At 36.1% G+C, this 16340-nt stretch overlaps 1 pseudogene; it reads left to right on the top strand.

Annotated features, from left to right (window-relative positions):
* The window catches only part of LOC149568787 (uncharacterized), a 76094-nt pseudogene that overhangs the window by 38206 nt on the left and 21548 nt on the right, over positions 1-16340 (top strand).

Below are 16340 nucleotides of genomic sequence, written 5' to 3'. Positions count from 1 at the left end.
TTTTGACAAAGATTATAGCCCTCTTAGTAATGTTGTAACTACTGTAGATAGAATAAATAAGCTTATGAGTACATTCCCCAGAATAATGGAGGTAATGAATGACAAGAAGCAACATTTCATTGATTCTTTTCCAGATAAAGCCAAGGAAATAATGAGAAGATTGGGTTTCACTCCCAATACAGGGGCAGGCCCAGTAGTTGTGCAAAGGAGGTTACGATATACTGTCATTCAGGATCAAAGGCCCATTGTAGGTAAAGGAAAATATATAGTTGAATCTACTAGTGCAATTTTTGAAGAAAGACCTCTTGAACCTTCTCCCAAGAGGAGAAAGATAAGAAGGGGAGAGGAACCACATGATGAGACTTACTCACCTTCCTAAATCCCCATGAGAATTGAGGAGGAGTAGCTCATTGATGAGAAAATTGAACAAATGGGTTCACAAGGGGGAGTTTTTGTTACCCAAGTAGAGATTGATGAAGGGAACCCATAGGAGCCTCCTGTGCCAAGTTTTGAGTTAACTGAAGCAAATTTTAGGGGAAGGGAATTAGACCCTATTTTGGAACAAGCCAATCAACAATTTTTGTCTGATGATAGTTTTGTAAGGTCTAGGGATTTCCAACAATTTTCTTGGAGGGAAAACATGCACATTTTTGAGGAAAGATGTAAGAATATGAAAAAAAAGCATCTAGAAATGGATGAAGCCTTCATTCAAAGTCAAATAAAGGAACAAATGATTCAAAAGTTCCAAAATATAACCCTTGAAGAAGGGAGACAGATGGTAAAGGCTGCAAATATTTTATTATTGCCCAATTGGGACATTGTTGATGCCTTTATTTTTAATTTTGTGTCAAATAATTTGGGATTGCAAGATGCAAATAAAAAAGAGTTCTTGGGAACTACATTTAGTAATAACCAAGCTACTCTTGTCATGTGCTCATTGAGAAGAGGATCTAGGGCTTCTCCATCATAGCTTGATGATTTAGGACTAATAGGGAGTATCATTGTGAGGAGAGTTGTCGATACCTCACATGTATAAGTAGCTCACATGAATGTAGATTACTCTAAATTTTCCTTGGCTACTACAGAGAAGAAAGAAAAGGAAATGACTGAGCTACAGAGCAAGTATGAGGTAGTTGTGGATGCCTACAATAAAAAGGTAAAGAGGAGAATTGAGCTTGAGAACAAGCTAATGGGTAGGTCAACAGCACCAAGAGTAACATAACCTCGCCCCCCAGTTGAACCCTTCAAATTGACCCCCCTCATAGAAATACCAGATACACCCCAGAGGCCATAGTACTACACTGCTAAGGATTTTGAAGAAGAAAAGGGTAAACTATGGGCCTTACATGTAGAGTTGGATTTAAACTATGAAGAGAATTTAAGAAAAGCTCTCACATATTTGGGGGACAAAGTTGAATGGCCACTAATTCATGATTAGTTGACCAAGGTGATTAGTATCTGGGAGGATTTGAAAGCCAATGATGAGGCTCTAAAGCCTATCATGAATAAATGGGTAAGAAGGGAGAAAGAAATCACATTTTTGTGTTTCTCTATCATAAGGAATTCTCATGATCAAATGGAAAAACCTTTGACATTATTTCTGATCTTGCTAATTTTGACAATAAAAGGATTCATTTACAGAGAATAATACTAGGCTACTTGAATAGGTACAAGAGCCAAAAATTTAGTTTGTTTCCTCATGCCCTAGATAAAAGAAATAATTTGAAAAACAAAGATGAATGGGCAAAGGAACTTGATGATATTTTTTGTTTAAGGATGAATAGAATTGTAAATGAAATAGGGCATGGATGGTGGGCTACCACAATGGAAGAAATGGTGAAGGCCCAAATATTATTTGATTCTTTAAAATAGGAATTTGTTGCTATTGATAATGAGGCTGAGTATGTGTTAAAAAGACAGAGGGATATTTTGCAATTCAATTGGCTAGATGATACATTGTTTGACAAGTGGATGGTAGAAATAGCTCCCAGTGAATAGTTTGATGAAGATGAAATAGACAGTGATAAGGTGTAGGGTGAGGAGATCCAAATCATTGACACCATCACTACATAAGCCCAACTAGAAGAAGAAGACAAGAATAATCAGTCGCTTTCAGTTGCAGGCCCGAGCCCACAAGATGCTAATACAACTGAAGAAGAGAAAAAAGTAGAAGTTACTCCCACCATACGAGATAAAGATGGTGAAAAAAATATGCAATCATCAGAAAAATCTTCATTGTTGGCTAGCTTGTAGTTGCATACAAAGAGAAATCAAAATAGCAGCCAAATCAACAAAAATAGAGGATGTAACAGAAAGGGGCCTGCAAAAGGAATGTTTGATGTATAAGTCTTTCTGTTACTCACATTTTGTCATTTTGTGATAGGTATATGTAAATATTTCTTGTGGAGGACACCTATCATTTTTCTCTTAGCCTGAAGCTTGTTTCATCTCACACTATATAAGTGAGATTCCAGGGCTAGAGAAAGGGTCTGATTTTCTAATGCTTAAGTGATATACTTAGTCTATTTTCGGTCCAATATTTTGAGCAAGTTTATGATGTATTTTCTCTATTAGTTCCTAAGAATACATTAATATAGATGATCTATGTGTTTCTTCTTAAGGTCATTCTAAGTTTATTGCAAATGTATACAATTTTTAAAGAAAATGAATACAAATTATGAGTTGTCCCCGTATCAATTCTTTCTAAATTTTGTCTTCTTTTGATTAGTTGGTTATCTTGATATTTTATGAGTAAAGGCTTGTGCAATTGAATGCAATCCAGTTAGGTTGTATATCTGTTCATCACTTCTATTAGTTCAATGGATTAAGTAAAAGCTTTGATGAATTTGATAAGGTTGCTATAGTAGTAGAAAGGATTTTCGAATGATGAATTCTAATAAGAATTGCTGATAATATTTGTTGTAAGGCAAAAAATTAGATCTAAGGATTTGTAGTAGACTCGAAACCCTAATGGATTAGGCACTGGTCAAATTGATCCAACTGGAAGAGAAATGAGTCATAAATGGTTTTCAAATTCAGAATTATAATCAATTTTACTTTTATTTCCTGAAGATCTTCAAATTTGGCTAGTACTTGTTTGCATGGAATGTTTTAGCTTCAGTTAGCCACTATTGTTGAGAACACGTGCAGAGCTATAGAAGAAATTTTTCTAGATCTGTTATATGGGATGTGTTTATCAAATTTTTAAGAATTGTGCATGTGTTTGAGGATTTGAGATGAGAATCAGAATGAAACTAAAATAATCCTCATACAATGTTTCCCTATCTTGAATCATCCCTGGGTATACCCAACCTGGTTTTGCAGAGCCTAAAGAGTAGAAAACCACCCTTGGTTTTTTTGAAGTTAGGTCCAAATGGTTTGCACATATAATTGTTAATAGGAATTGGCTAATCCTTAGATTGTGTGAGTGATGTCATTTTGGTATTGACCATTTTGTTGCTTAGCAGTTTTTCAAAACACCAAAAAATATAGCTTGAAAAAAAGGTTGCAAAAATAGAGTAAAAGTGGAGTCATATGTTATGAAAAAAAATGATGACATGGTAAATGAGCAAGAGGTGAAGATGACACTACAAAATTATATGCTTTTGAGAAATAGTCATTCACAAAGAAATGTTGGATCAACCCTAATATAGAACTAAAAACTTGATTTGAAGAAGCTTTAGAGTTTGAAACCCTACAAATATAGCTTGAGGACCATTTTTATCATCCTCTTATTTCATAGTTTAAAATTATGGAAAATTTAAAAATCATAATTGGATGCATATACATTACCTGGTAAACCTATCTCCCTTGTTGGCCAGCTTTTGCTATCCACCAAAACCCATTGTTACCATCTCTCCAATCCCCCCCTGAAACAAAGTGAACTTGAAATAATTTGGCAACATAATGCAATACATAGCAAGATGGAAAATAATTAATCTCTTTCAACATCACTTTCCTGATCATTTGTAACAAAATTGTAGAAACTACACACTTGGTTTTAGAGTTGGTCATGTTCATATTCCATAATTCATTGTATGTTTTCCTCTACATCTTGTTGACATTACAAAATTAATGGCTTGCTAACTTATCACAACTTTCCATATATAATTTGACCAATTTTCAATTTTCTTTCCATCACATTTTCCATCCATTAGAATCTTCTTAATCATACAATCTACTGTCCAATTCATGCAATCCCATGTAACCATGTAACATCCACTGTGAAGCCTTCCAATTTCCTCCATCTGTATCTCATCATGTCGTACACAACCTAGTCTTATTGCATAACATCATGCAAGTATGATATATATCATTCTACCTATAACACATATCATTTTTTTTTGTCTTAATAGTTTTTTCTCACAAACACATGCCAACAAAATTATTTTCATCCTTTGTCAAGAACCAAGAAGGTGCAATTACAAGATTCACAAAATGCCACTACACCCCACCCTAAGCCCCCTTATGACACCCCCACCATAAGGGATGCAACTATTCTCCCTAGAAACTATACAATTTGTTGACTTGGTGGTCAGCACCTCCTTCGAGGTTCACACTATGGCTTAACCACCTCTTGTGGATCTAGGTAAGTTTGGTGTTTGTGACGTTCATTGAGAGCTTGAGTTTTTGGCCCAATGAAAAACATACCAAAAACTAGTATCAAAGCCTTAGGTCATGAGTTTGAATCTTAGGAGGTCTCCTTCATTCCGTTGGTGCAGAACCCTTAGTTGGTGCTAAGGGGGAGATTGTTGACTTGGTGGTTAGCACCTCCTTCATGGTTTTTGACATGGCTTAACTACCTTTCATGGATCTAGGTAAATCTGGTGTTTGTGATGTTGGTTGATAACTCGAGCTTTTTGCACAACAACAAACATACCAACACAATTGATGATGGGGACACAACCCAAGAGCAAAATGGACACAACAGAAAGGGGGGAAATTTTATTAACTGAGAAAATAAGCTAGTACAAACAGTACGGAGAAAATAAACTTCAAGACATGCCCTAAGGGCTTACAATAGCATAAATCTGGAGATAATTTCTCCTTTCAGTACCTCCTCTCAAACTCCACTCCGAATTGCCTTTTACAATGCCAAAAATCTCCTTAAATAGACCCCGGAGGGTTAAGGACTAGGAGTACATTCTAGAAAGTGCTAGTAAGTATCCACCGACCAAATAGAAGGTTCTGAAAGCTATGGTAGAAGTTGGCGCAAATCTAGAAGAATCTAGAAACGGTAACTGAACTTTTGGAAGGCATAACTTTTGAACCATAGCTCCGATTGACGAACCGTTTACATTTTCGGAAAGCTCTTGAAGTGCTCTATAGCCCTATGGGAAGGCATAACTTTTGAACCATAGCTCCGATTGACGAACCGTTTACATTTTCGGAAAGCTCTTGAAGTGCTCTATAGCCCTATGGACAAGCTTCACTCGTCCCCCATTTTTTGGCCCTTTTCAAGGTCATTTAATGCCCCTAACCTAACTTTGAAGCATTCTTAGGAGGTCGCCAAAACCCAAAAAAATGCAATAACTTTCAAACCATGGGGCCTTTTGACCTGATTCTCTTTCTGGAATGCTCTAAATCATGATTACATTCATCTGGCCAATTCACACCTTCTAGGCTACCAAAATGATGGCCAAATTGCATGCTCCTATTTTTTTGGGATTTTTTAGCACATTGATAGTTGAACTGTGAGAGTTGGAACCTTTATTTGACCCAAATGGGTATCCAAAAATGTAAAGACATGAAACAGAAACTAAGTCTAGGTACATTTTTCTGGGTGACACAGGATTGCCCTTATACCTCTGGATGCTCCTGCATCAGACATCCAGGGTAGATTGAAAAGTGACCCTGTCACTTTATGGATGGTAGAGGAAATCCCAAATGGGAAACCTCAGCTGCTGAAATCCAAGTTGAGTCCTCGATCGACCATCCTTTCCATTTGACCAAATACTCTTCATACTGCTTGTTTCTAGTACTCCTACCCACACGATGATCTAGAATCTCTTCTATCTCCTCCTTCTTAGAAGCAAGAATTGGACATGGCTCTAACACCAACTCATCATCTCCACCATCATCATAATACTCTATTAAATCTGCAATGTTGAAAATGGGAGAAATTTGAATACCATCTGGCAGCTCCACTTCATATGCATTTCCTGAGTCATGTTTCTTCAAAATTTTGCAAGGGCCAAATTTCTTCATTTTTAGCTTGTTGTAAGTACCGGCTGGAAATATTTCTTTTTGTAAGTGCACCATGACTAAATCTCCTACTTGGAATTCCTTATGTCTTCTCCTTTGATCAGCCCTAGCTTTATACTCTTGATTCATCTTGGTAATGTGTGCTTGAACCTCCTCATATAGATGCTTGATATGTTTAGCAAATTCCTCAGCTTCAGCACTTGTCCTCTCCCCTTGTTCTATCTTCCTCAATTTTGGTGTAGTCCTTGGGCTATTCCCATATACAATTTGGAATGGTGATTTTCCAGTACTCCTATTTATAGAGTTATTGTAAGCAAACTCTGCTTGTGGTAGAATCAAATCCCATCCCTTGGGCTTATCCCCAACTAAACATCTCAGCAAATTGCCCAGACTTCTGTTTACCACTTCTTTTTGGCCGTCAGTCTATGGGTGATGCGTGGAACTAAATTTTAGGTCTCTTCTCAACTTTTTCCACAATGTCCTCCAGAAATACCCCACAAATTTAGTATCTTTGTCAGAAACTATGCTCCTTGGAAGACCATGTAGTCTTACCACCTCTTTGAAAAACAAGTCTGCAATATGGACAACATCATGAGTTTTGTGGCATGGAATGAAATGTGCCATTTTGGAGAACCTATCAACCACCACGAATATTGAGTCATTACCCCTTTGTGTCCTTGGCAACCCAAGAACAAAATCCATACTTATGTCCTCCCATGGCCTTGATGGAATAGGCAATGGCTGATATAGGCCAATATTGTGACTAAACCCGTTGGCAACTTGACAAACCTGGCAACTCTGTACAAACTTCTTCACATCCTGTGAAATTTGAGGCCAAAAATAATGTTCTCTAAGAATGGGAATGGTCTTATCTCGACCAAAATGTCCTGCCATCCCTCCACTGTGTTTCTCCTTAATCAGATTTTCCCTCATGGAACTCCTTGGAATGCACAATTGACTACCTTTGAACAACATGCCATCCTGAATCAAATAGTCTAACCACTTGGTTCTATCTACAGCAACAGGTTCTTTACAAGCTTTCCATGCTTTAGCAAAATCAGGATCCTTGGGGTACAAATTCTTGAGTTCATCAAACCCAACTACTTCAACCTACATTACTGTAAGCAACAACTGTCTCCTACTCAGTGCATCTGCAACCCTATTAGCTTTTCCACTTCTATGCTTCAACACAAATGTATAGCTCTGCAAGAACTCTACCCACTTCATATGCCTCTGATTCAATTTACCTTGGCTATTTAGGCACTGTAATGCCTGATGATTAGTATACAAAAAAAATTCTTTTGGCAATAAATAATGCCTCCATTTCTTTAAGGCCTAAACTATTGCATAGAACTCTTGATCATAAACAGAATACTTCTTCTTTGCATCATTCAATTTTTCACTAAAATATGCAATAGTCTTACCTTCTTGGCTTAATACAGCCCCAATAGCACTGCCACTGGCATCACAATCCACCTGAAAAACCTTTCTAAAATTTGGAAGTGCCAACATAGGTTGTTCTGTTACCTTCTTCTTCAGCAATTGAAAACTTCTCGCAGCTGCTACAGTCCATTTGAACTCTTTTCTATCCCCTCTTATTGTATCAGTTAGGGGTGCACATATGCCACTGAAATTCTTAATAAACTTCCTATAAAAACTAACCAGACCATGAAATGATCTTACCTCAGTAGCAGACCTTGGAGTAGGCCATTCCAAGATGGCTTTTACCTTCTCTGGATCCATTTTGAGACCTTCAGGTGATATAACAAACCCCAAATAGACTAACTCCCTTTTTGCAAAGTTACACTTCTTCAGATTAATTAACAGTTTCTCTTCCCTTAGCCTTTCAAGGACACTATGAATATGCAATAAATGTTCTTCCAAAGTCTTGCTGAAAATTAAAATGTCATCCAAATAGACAATAACAAATTTTCCCAAGAACTTCTTAAGTACCTCATTCATGAGCCGCATGAAGGTGCTTGGGGCGTTCATCAATCCAAAGGGCATGACTAACCACTCATAAAGAGCCTCCTTGATCTTGAAGGCTATTTTCCAATCATCTCCTTCTTGAATCTGTATCTGATGATAACCACTCTTCAGATCTATCTTTGTGAAGTAATGAGCTCCACTCAAGCAATCCATAATATCATCCATCCTTGGCAAAGGAAACCGGTACTTGATGGTGATCCTATTTATAGCTCGAGAATATGTACACATCCTCCACTCTCCATCCTTCTTTGGTGCGAGTATTGCAGGTACTACACATGGACTCAGGCTCTCTCGAATCAAGCCCTTCCTGAATAGCTCCTGAACATGTCTATTTAGCTCTTCTATTTCAGTAGGAGTTATCATGTGAGCAGCCTTATTAGGCAAACTAGCTCCTAGATTCAGATCTATTTGATGACTAATTTTCCTTATTGGTGGCAATCCATTTGGAACATTATCAAAGATAATATCTCCAAACTCCCCTAGTAAATTTGAAACTTCAACTGGTATTTCACTACTACCTTCTTTATCTTTCCTAGGAATCAAAGCATAGCACATATGTTGATGTTTCATGCCATCTAAAAACTTCCTTTCATCAACAAGTCAAATCCTAGCACTGCTACATACCTTTTCACCTTCCTTTTTCATGGGCTTCAATTTGTGGCAAACTTCATCCTTTGTCAATGAGTATGTGTTTGCATGTCCATCATGTACTGCATGTCTATCAAACTGCCATGGTCTACCCAACAATAGATGGCAAACATCCATCGAAATAACATCACAAAGAGCTTCATCATGGTAACTCCCAATTTTGAATTTCACTAAACATTGTTCACTTACCAGGACCTTATGATCATCTTTTACTCAAGAAATCCGATAGGGCTGGGGATGTTTCTCTCTCTTGAGCTTCATCTTAGAGACCATCTCTTGTGATACCAAGTTATCAGTGCTACCACCATCAATGATCACATCACAACATTTATCCTCACACTTGCATCTGGTACGAAACAAACTCCTCCATTGTCCTTGTTCAATCTCACCACTTAGTAGGACTCTTTCATTTACCAAGGTCTCTCCTCTTTCTGCATCCTTTGAATGTGATGATTGTGCATCCTCATCCACATGAGCAACCCTAGCTTGGCCCTCAGCTCTCCTATCTGTCCGTCCTTGTCGTTGAGGGCATTCAAAGGTACGATGACCTTCTTCATTGCAATGGAAATAGGTACCACGAAAGCCTCCTCTTCCTTGTCCATGTCCTCTACCTCTTCCTCTTTGATTTCCAAAGTCTTGATCATTTGAGCGGTTGAAACCCTCATTCCTCTGGTTTTTGCTAGTACCCACATCTTCATTTTTCTTTTGGGTTTCATTGCGGCCTCTAGATCATCTACCGCTTCCCCTTCCTCCTTGACCGTGCCCTCTTTGCCTTCCTTCAAACCTTTTATTCAGCTTCTCTTCAACTCATAGGGCAAACTGGTATGCCTCTTCAACACTGGTCATTCTTACCAGACTTAATTCCTCCTAGATGCTAGGTCGCAACCCACTGATATAACGAGCAACCTTCTCCTTATTTTCTTCTGCATGCCCCACTCTAATCAAGAGTCAGTAAAATTTCTCTGTATATTGTTGGACTGATCTTCCTACTTGCTTTAACCCATGCATCTTCTTAAACAAAACAAGCTCGTAATCCACAGGAATGAACTACTTCTTCAATTTGTCCACCATGCAATCCCATCTTGTGATCTTCTGCTTTCTTCTTCTATTTCTTTCTAATTGAACCTCTTGCCACCAAATTTTGGCATGGCCTTTCAGTTTGGCCTTTGCAAACTTAACCCTATTTGGGTCCCTAATATCCTCATACTCAAAGTATTCTTCCAGTTCATTGATCCAATCGATCAACTCATCTGGTTTGAGATTTCCTGAAAATACACCCACTTCAATTGTGGGTCTTTTCCCAAACTTAGTAATGGCCCTAAAAAGCCTTTCCTCTGCATGATTCCGAACTTCCCTGTCAAATTCCCCTTCTAGTCCCATAACTTCTTCTTCATTTTCATCCTCACTATTGTCACCAGCGAAAACATTTGCTCCTCTACGGAGCTCCTCTTGCAATGCTTGTACCTGCCTTTGGAGGGCTCTAACCTCCTTAGGATTAATAGCTCTGGCCCTTCCACCACACTCTCTTCATGGAGGCATCTTCTAACTCAAACCCACAACCACACAGTCCTAGTGCAAACTGCCTCACAGTCGACGCTCTGTCTACACACTTAGGTAAACTAGCTCTAATACCACTTGATGGGGACACAACCCAAGAGCAAAATGGACACAACAGAAAGTGGGGAAATTTTATTAACTAAGAAAATAAGATAGTACAAATAGTACAGAGAAAATAAACTTCAAGACATGCCCTAAGGGCTTACAATAGCATAAATCTGGAGATAATTTCTCCTTTCAGTACCTCCTCTCAAACTCCACTCCGAACTGCCTTTTACAATGCCAAAAATCTCCTTAAATTGACCCCGGAGGGTTAAGGACCAGGAGTACATTCTAGAAAGTGCTAGTAAGCATCCACCAACCAAATAGAAGGTTTTGGAAGCTGCGGTAGAAGTTGGCGCAAATCTAGAAGAATCTAGAAATGGTAACCGAACTTTCAGGAGGCATAACTTTTGAATCGTAGCTCTGATTGATGAACCGTTTACATTTTTGGAAAGCTCTCAAAGTGCTCTATAGCCTTACAGACCAGCTTCGCTCGTCCCCCATTTTTTGGCCCTTTTCAAGGTCATTTAATGCCCCTAACCTGACTTTGAAGCATTCTTAGGAGGTCTCCAAAACTCAAAAAATTGCAATAACTTTCAAACCGTGGGGCCTTTTGACCTGATTCTTTTTCTAGAATGCTCTAAATCATGATTACATTCATCTGGCCAATTCACACCTTCTAGGCCACCAAAATGATGGCCAAATTGCATGCTCCTATTTTTTTGGGATTTTCTAGCACACTGATAGTTGAACTGTGAGAGTTGGAACCTTTATTTGACCCAAATGGGTATCCAAAAATGTAAAGACATGAAATAGAAACTAAGTCTAAGTACATTTTTTTGGGTGACACAGGATTGCCCTTATACCTCTGGATGCTCCTGCATCAATTGACCAATTTTCAAAAAATCAAAAACATGATGGATTTTTCCAAAAAAATTAGCATTTGATTTTCATGATCTGCGTAGTTTGTAGTCAAAAAACAAAAATCACTATATTTTTGTGAGTTTGGAAAAAAAAGTTTTACTTTATTTTATTTTTAGTGCATTTTGTCTCAAGATTAACCCAACCCCACTATTAGTAACTTCTTCAAAAATTCCATTTCTGGTGAGACATTTGTGCTTTCTGTCATCAGTTTCCTTGAATTTTCCCTTCCCTTTATGCGAGGGTTGAGTGAAATGATTTAATTCATTGATTGGAAGAAATTGGATAGGATAAGTTAGAAGGTACATACTCAACATCAATCATAAACAACCCTCTTCTCTGCAACTTCAGTGACTAACAACTCGCCTCTATTCAAGAGCTTTTTATTCAAATATCCTTGTGATGGGTTTTTAGATGAATGTGTACTTTGTAAAATATTTATGTAGAAAAATTCTATCTTGGAAGAAACTTTCAGCAAAAGATAATGTATTTGACCTAGCATACATTGTATGTCTTCCTTTATAATATTTTCCTAATGACATTTCATTAGTTGAGTGGCTTCTTAAAATCCTCCACCAAATTAAAGATAATTTACATGAAAGTAGTACTTCTTTCTGTATCGGAGTTGGTTTGATGTGGGAATTTGGGATTAAAAGATTTACACTTTTCCCCTACTATTAGTCCTATTTTCATGTCTAATATGATTAGATTGTTTCACCACCAATGGTTCTCATCTCTTGGCTTTCAAGTATTCCCTTATTGTCCATCCAAACCTTCCATTATCGAATTAGATTGTGGATATTTCTTTCTACAATTGGGCTAGGGTTATATGCAATGGAAAATAGGACATAGTAGTTTACCTAAACCTCTTATGAATGGGTTTACAAGGCTTTATTTCTTCTAGTCTGGCAAATATGTCCTTTCTTGTGACCGTGGATCTCTCTGCTAATTCACTTAATGGCTCTATCCCTACACTAATAGGAAGCCTTTCTTAGCTGAAGTATTTGTCCCTAAGAGGAAATAGACCAGGAGGAAATATTTTCCTCTCTTTGGTAGGACTCTCAGCACTGGGGCACTTGGATCTGGGGCATAATATGTTGTCAAGACAGATATCCAACCATATTTTCAATTTCACTAATTTAACCCTTCTTTATTTTAGTGTAAATAATCTGAATGACACCATCCTATCTTTGAAAGAGCTTAACAATATGGAATGGTTGTTTCTACAAAAAAAATTAGTTTGTTTGTCATGTCTCGCCCTAAGATCCTTTTCTTTTCTTTCTTATGTGGCAAATGTTGACTTGATCAAAATGGATTAATCCTAATTTAAGATAAATGAATGAGTTATTTTATGGAAATATATGAGATATTACATTATGATGATGATGTCATTGAAGTGTTTTAAATGTCATAATTTAATAATGTGAATATGTTATTGTTTTATTTCTGAATGATGATGTCAAGATGTGATGTTTGGATTATGATGGATATACTCATGTTTGATTGTGAGTGTCTGAGTAGATGTAGGGATCATCACGATAGAGTCTAGTTGAGGTAGAGAGGGCTAGCCTCTCAAAAGGGGATGCATTGGAAGACCATGCTGCCACAAACACACGTCACATAGGATTTTACGTGTTTGTTTCTCTTTACATTATTAAAGTCACCTCAAAAGTTTGAAATAAAATTTGTTCATTTTATTTGTTCTGTAGATTGTTAATATATTATAAATCGTTAAAGGAGATGTTTTTATGTTTATTTATGAAATATGAATAAAATTTTATTTTGGTTTTGTGAATAAAATAATTAGAAGCACAATATGAATTTATGCAAAAATCCAGACATGTTTGATATATGATTTTTTTTATATACATATCAATATAAATTCAATAATTATTTAATAGGAACTTAGAAGTTTTAAATATAAAAATTACACATGAAAGTGTGTGTATTAAAGCAAGGATCATTTAAAAAAAAACACTTTCAAATAACAAAACAAAAACTTGTTTTTAAAACAATATTTATTTATTTTTCAATCCTGAAACTTATCAAATTAGGTTAGTTAAATGAAGATTTGTCATTGGGGATTGTTTTAAGAAAGGGTTGAGGGAAAAACTAAGGACACGAAAAATTGGGAGAAGATGAGTGATTGGAAGGAGGGTTTTATAACCATAGTAGTGGATGGGAGATAGCGAGGGCTGTGACGAGTTTTGTGTAGTCTGCAAGGGATATCACAAGTTGATTGCACCAAAAATAGAGGTAGGCATTGTGTGTTTACCTTTAAAATTCTACTACCATTTTGTTCTTAGGCAGTGTTACTACCTTGCCTACCCATTTTTGGTGTTAAATAGCATGTTGTTTCCTTAGGATTTGGAAGAAATTGTTACATTATGTTTTGTACAATTATCAAGGTTACTGTATTCAAAACCTATCAAAACATGGGGTTCCTGAAGAGAGAATTTGCCTAGAAATGTTAAAACTTTCCTTCTCCTATAAATGTTCTTGTTTTTTATTCTTGCTGACAGGAAGAAATCTTCTTGTTTGAAAGAAATCTTGTGGTTGAAAATAAACAAATTTGGATTCAAATTGTTACTAGAATGTATTACTACAAGTGAAACCCTACTGTTGGTAATTTGGTACCCTGAAATCACTTCTTGCTACACCATTACCAAATTACTAAGAACTTGAATTGGTCAAAAAAATTGAGGAATAAAAGGGAAACATTAGTTGATTAGCAGATGCCTTTTATAACTTGAATAGACCTTTAGGTAATTATTTGAAGCCATAATTTCTTTCAATAAAAATAAAAACTCTTGCTCGGTTGTAGGTTGTAGGATTGGCAATTGAATTATAAAAAAACACATAAACTTATTTGACATTGTTGTGTAGATTTGAAGAACCATATGTTCTATTTTTTTTTACTATGTATTTTGTCTTTGCCCAGTTGCCAGGTTGGGCTCTTTCATAATGTCTCCTTGCAAGTCTTGTTGTATGTTGTTCATTACCTTACACTTTAAATGACAATTTTGGTTAGTGTGGTAATACAACACTAGAGAATGAAACAGATAATTGCCAATTTAGAAGCCTCTCCTAGAGCCAGAAAAACTGCCTGGTAACGGCTGAACTTCACAATCAATGAAACTATTCTTTAATAATTACAAAGTGAATAGATATCAGATTATCCTTGTTCTAGCTGCCCAACAATGCATTAAAACTAAAATCAAGCATATTTTATTATTGCAATTGATTTTGGAATCAAATGTATGTTGTTTGGAATTAAATGTATGCTATTTGAAATCAAATGTATGCTATTGGAGCAGATGTGTGTTGTAGAACTGCATGTTTTCATAATTTATTTTCATATAGCCACAAAAAGGGGCTGATCTATGCATATTTAATAGGAAATGAAACCAATTTAGGTAATGGATTATCCTTCCAGCCAAACTCTTTTCTTTTAATATAGAAAAATTGAGTTTCTTTCAGAGTATATCAACAATATTTATTATTATGAGATATGAGATGAGTGTTGATAAGTTTTTGCTAGTGACCAATTTTTAAAGAGTTTTGTTGTTAGAGATTCTAGTGTCATTTTAGGTTTTTAAATGAATTGTGAAGTTTTTATTTTCATTAAAATCATACAATCGAATGTTAATTGAACTATCAGTAGCTATTGAAGCTATTTAGTGTGCATTTCAGCAATACTGTGGTTGACTAGAACACATGAAGGAATGAAATTTGTTGTATGTGATTAAGATGAATCAATATTCTTTCAGCATCACTGTAAAATAACATTAGTTCAAACCTCTGGTTACAATTCAGCATTTCTAAGTTTGACTAAACCATACAAAAATAGTAATCTAAACCATATAGAAATTCTGAGAGAAGTGGAACTAAACATATGCATTATTCAGTTTTAGTTGTACATTTTGTTGTTCTTAGCCTTAAAGTGTGCATTTTCCTTCAAAGCTAGGTGTAATGTAGCAATTATGGGAAAGATAGATGGATACTTCATGTTTATTTTCTCTATTAGCCAATTCTATAGAATGGTTACATGTTGTACTTATTTCTTCTACCGATAAATTTGGCTTTATAAAGTGCTTGGCCAAGCCTTTTTTTTCTCTAGATAATACATATATGTGTAAGGTTATGCTTATTTCATTTACTACATATGTGTAGATGTGTAGTTTATTTTTATTCCCTACTACATTCTATGATTAGGATACTAGGCACATGGTTACAGGTAGTGTGTTTTATGGCTACGCTGGATCCATCTGATCCATCTTGTTCCAAGAAGCTAGGCTTCTTGTGCTAGTGTCAGGGTATTCTTCATGTTAGAAAGAATCTCAAGGGAGTATTTCACTTGATGGTTGGTGAGGTTAAAGCACCTAGGCCCCACTCCCATCTCAGGTAGTAGGTGGATGACATCCTACAGATTTGGAGATAAGATACGCTAAAGAACACAACAGGAAAGGTTATTTTAGTTTGATTTGTATTGTTCAGCATTGAGATGTACCAATATATGTAATTATAACTTGAGAGTTACGTAAAGCTAGAAACTGATGTAAAGAAATGTAATTTATGTGTAACCATTGTAATTGTTGTATGTTGGATCAGCAATCTAGTTAATGATACTTGATTAAATAATAAGATTTGATGAGTGATTAGTCATCACCAATATTGATGTAATAGTAAATCTTTTTGAATATGCATAAAAGTGGAATTGTTGATCAGCATCTTAATGTTTTGTTATGTGCATAAACTAATTGTTAAAGATTAAATAGTTTGACTATTCCACAATGTTGTGATTAGTTCTCTTCTACATTTTTTGTATTTAATGATGTGGAAAATTTAATTAGGACATGGTCTTTACATATGGTATCAGAGCCTAATTTAAACCTAGGCCCTTGGAGTACTATGCTAATTGTGCCTATTTTTGACAAGTGTTTGAATTATCACCATGGCCACAAGATCTAAACAGAAAA

This window comes from Cupressus sempervirens, chromosome 3, assembly GCF_028749045.1.
Source record: "Cupressus sempervirens isolate cs-2001-9-10 chromosome 3, ASM2874904v1, whole genome shotgun sequence".
NCBI classification, from domain to species: Eukaryota; Viridiplantae; Streptophyta; class Pinopsida; order Cupressales; family Cupressaceae; genus Cupressus; species Cupressus sempervirens.
The sequence above is the reverse complement of the archived record's forward strand: the minus strand, read 5'-3'. Positions and strand labels throughout refer to the sequence as shown.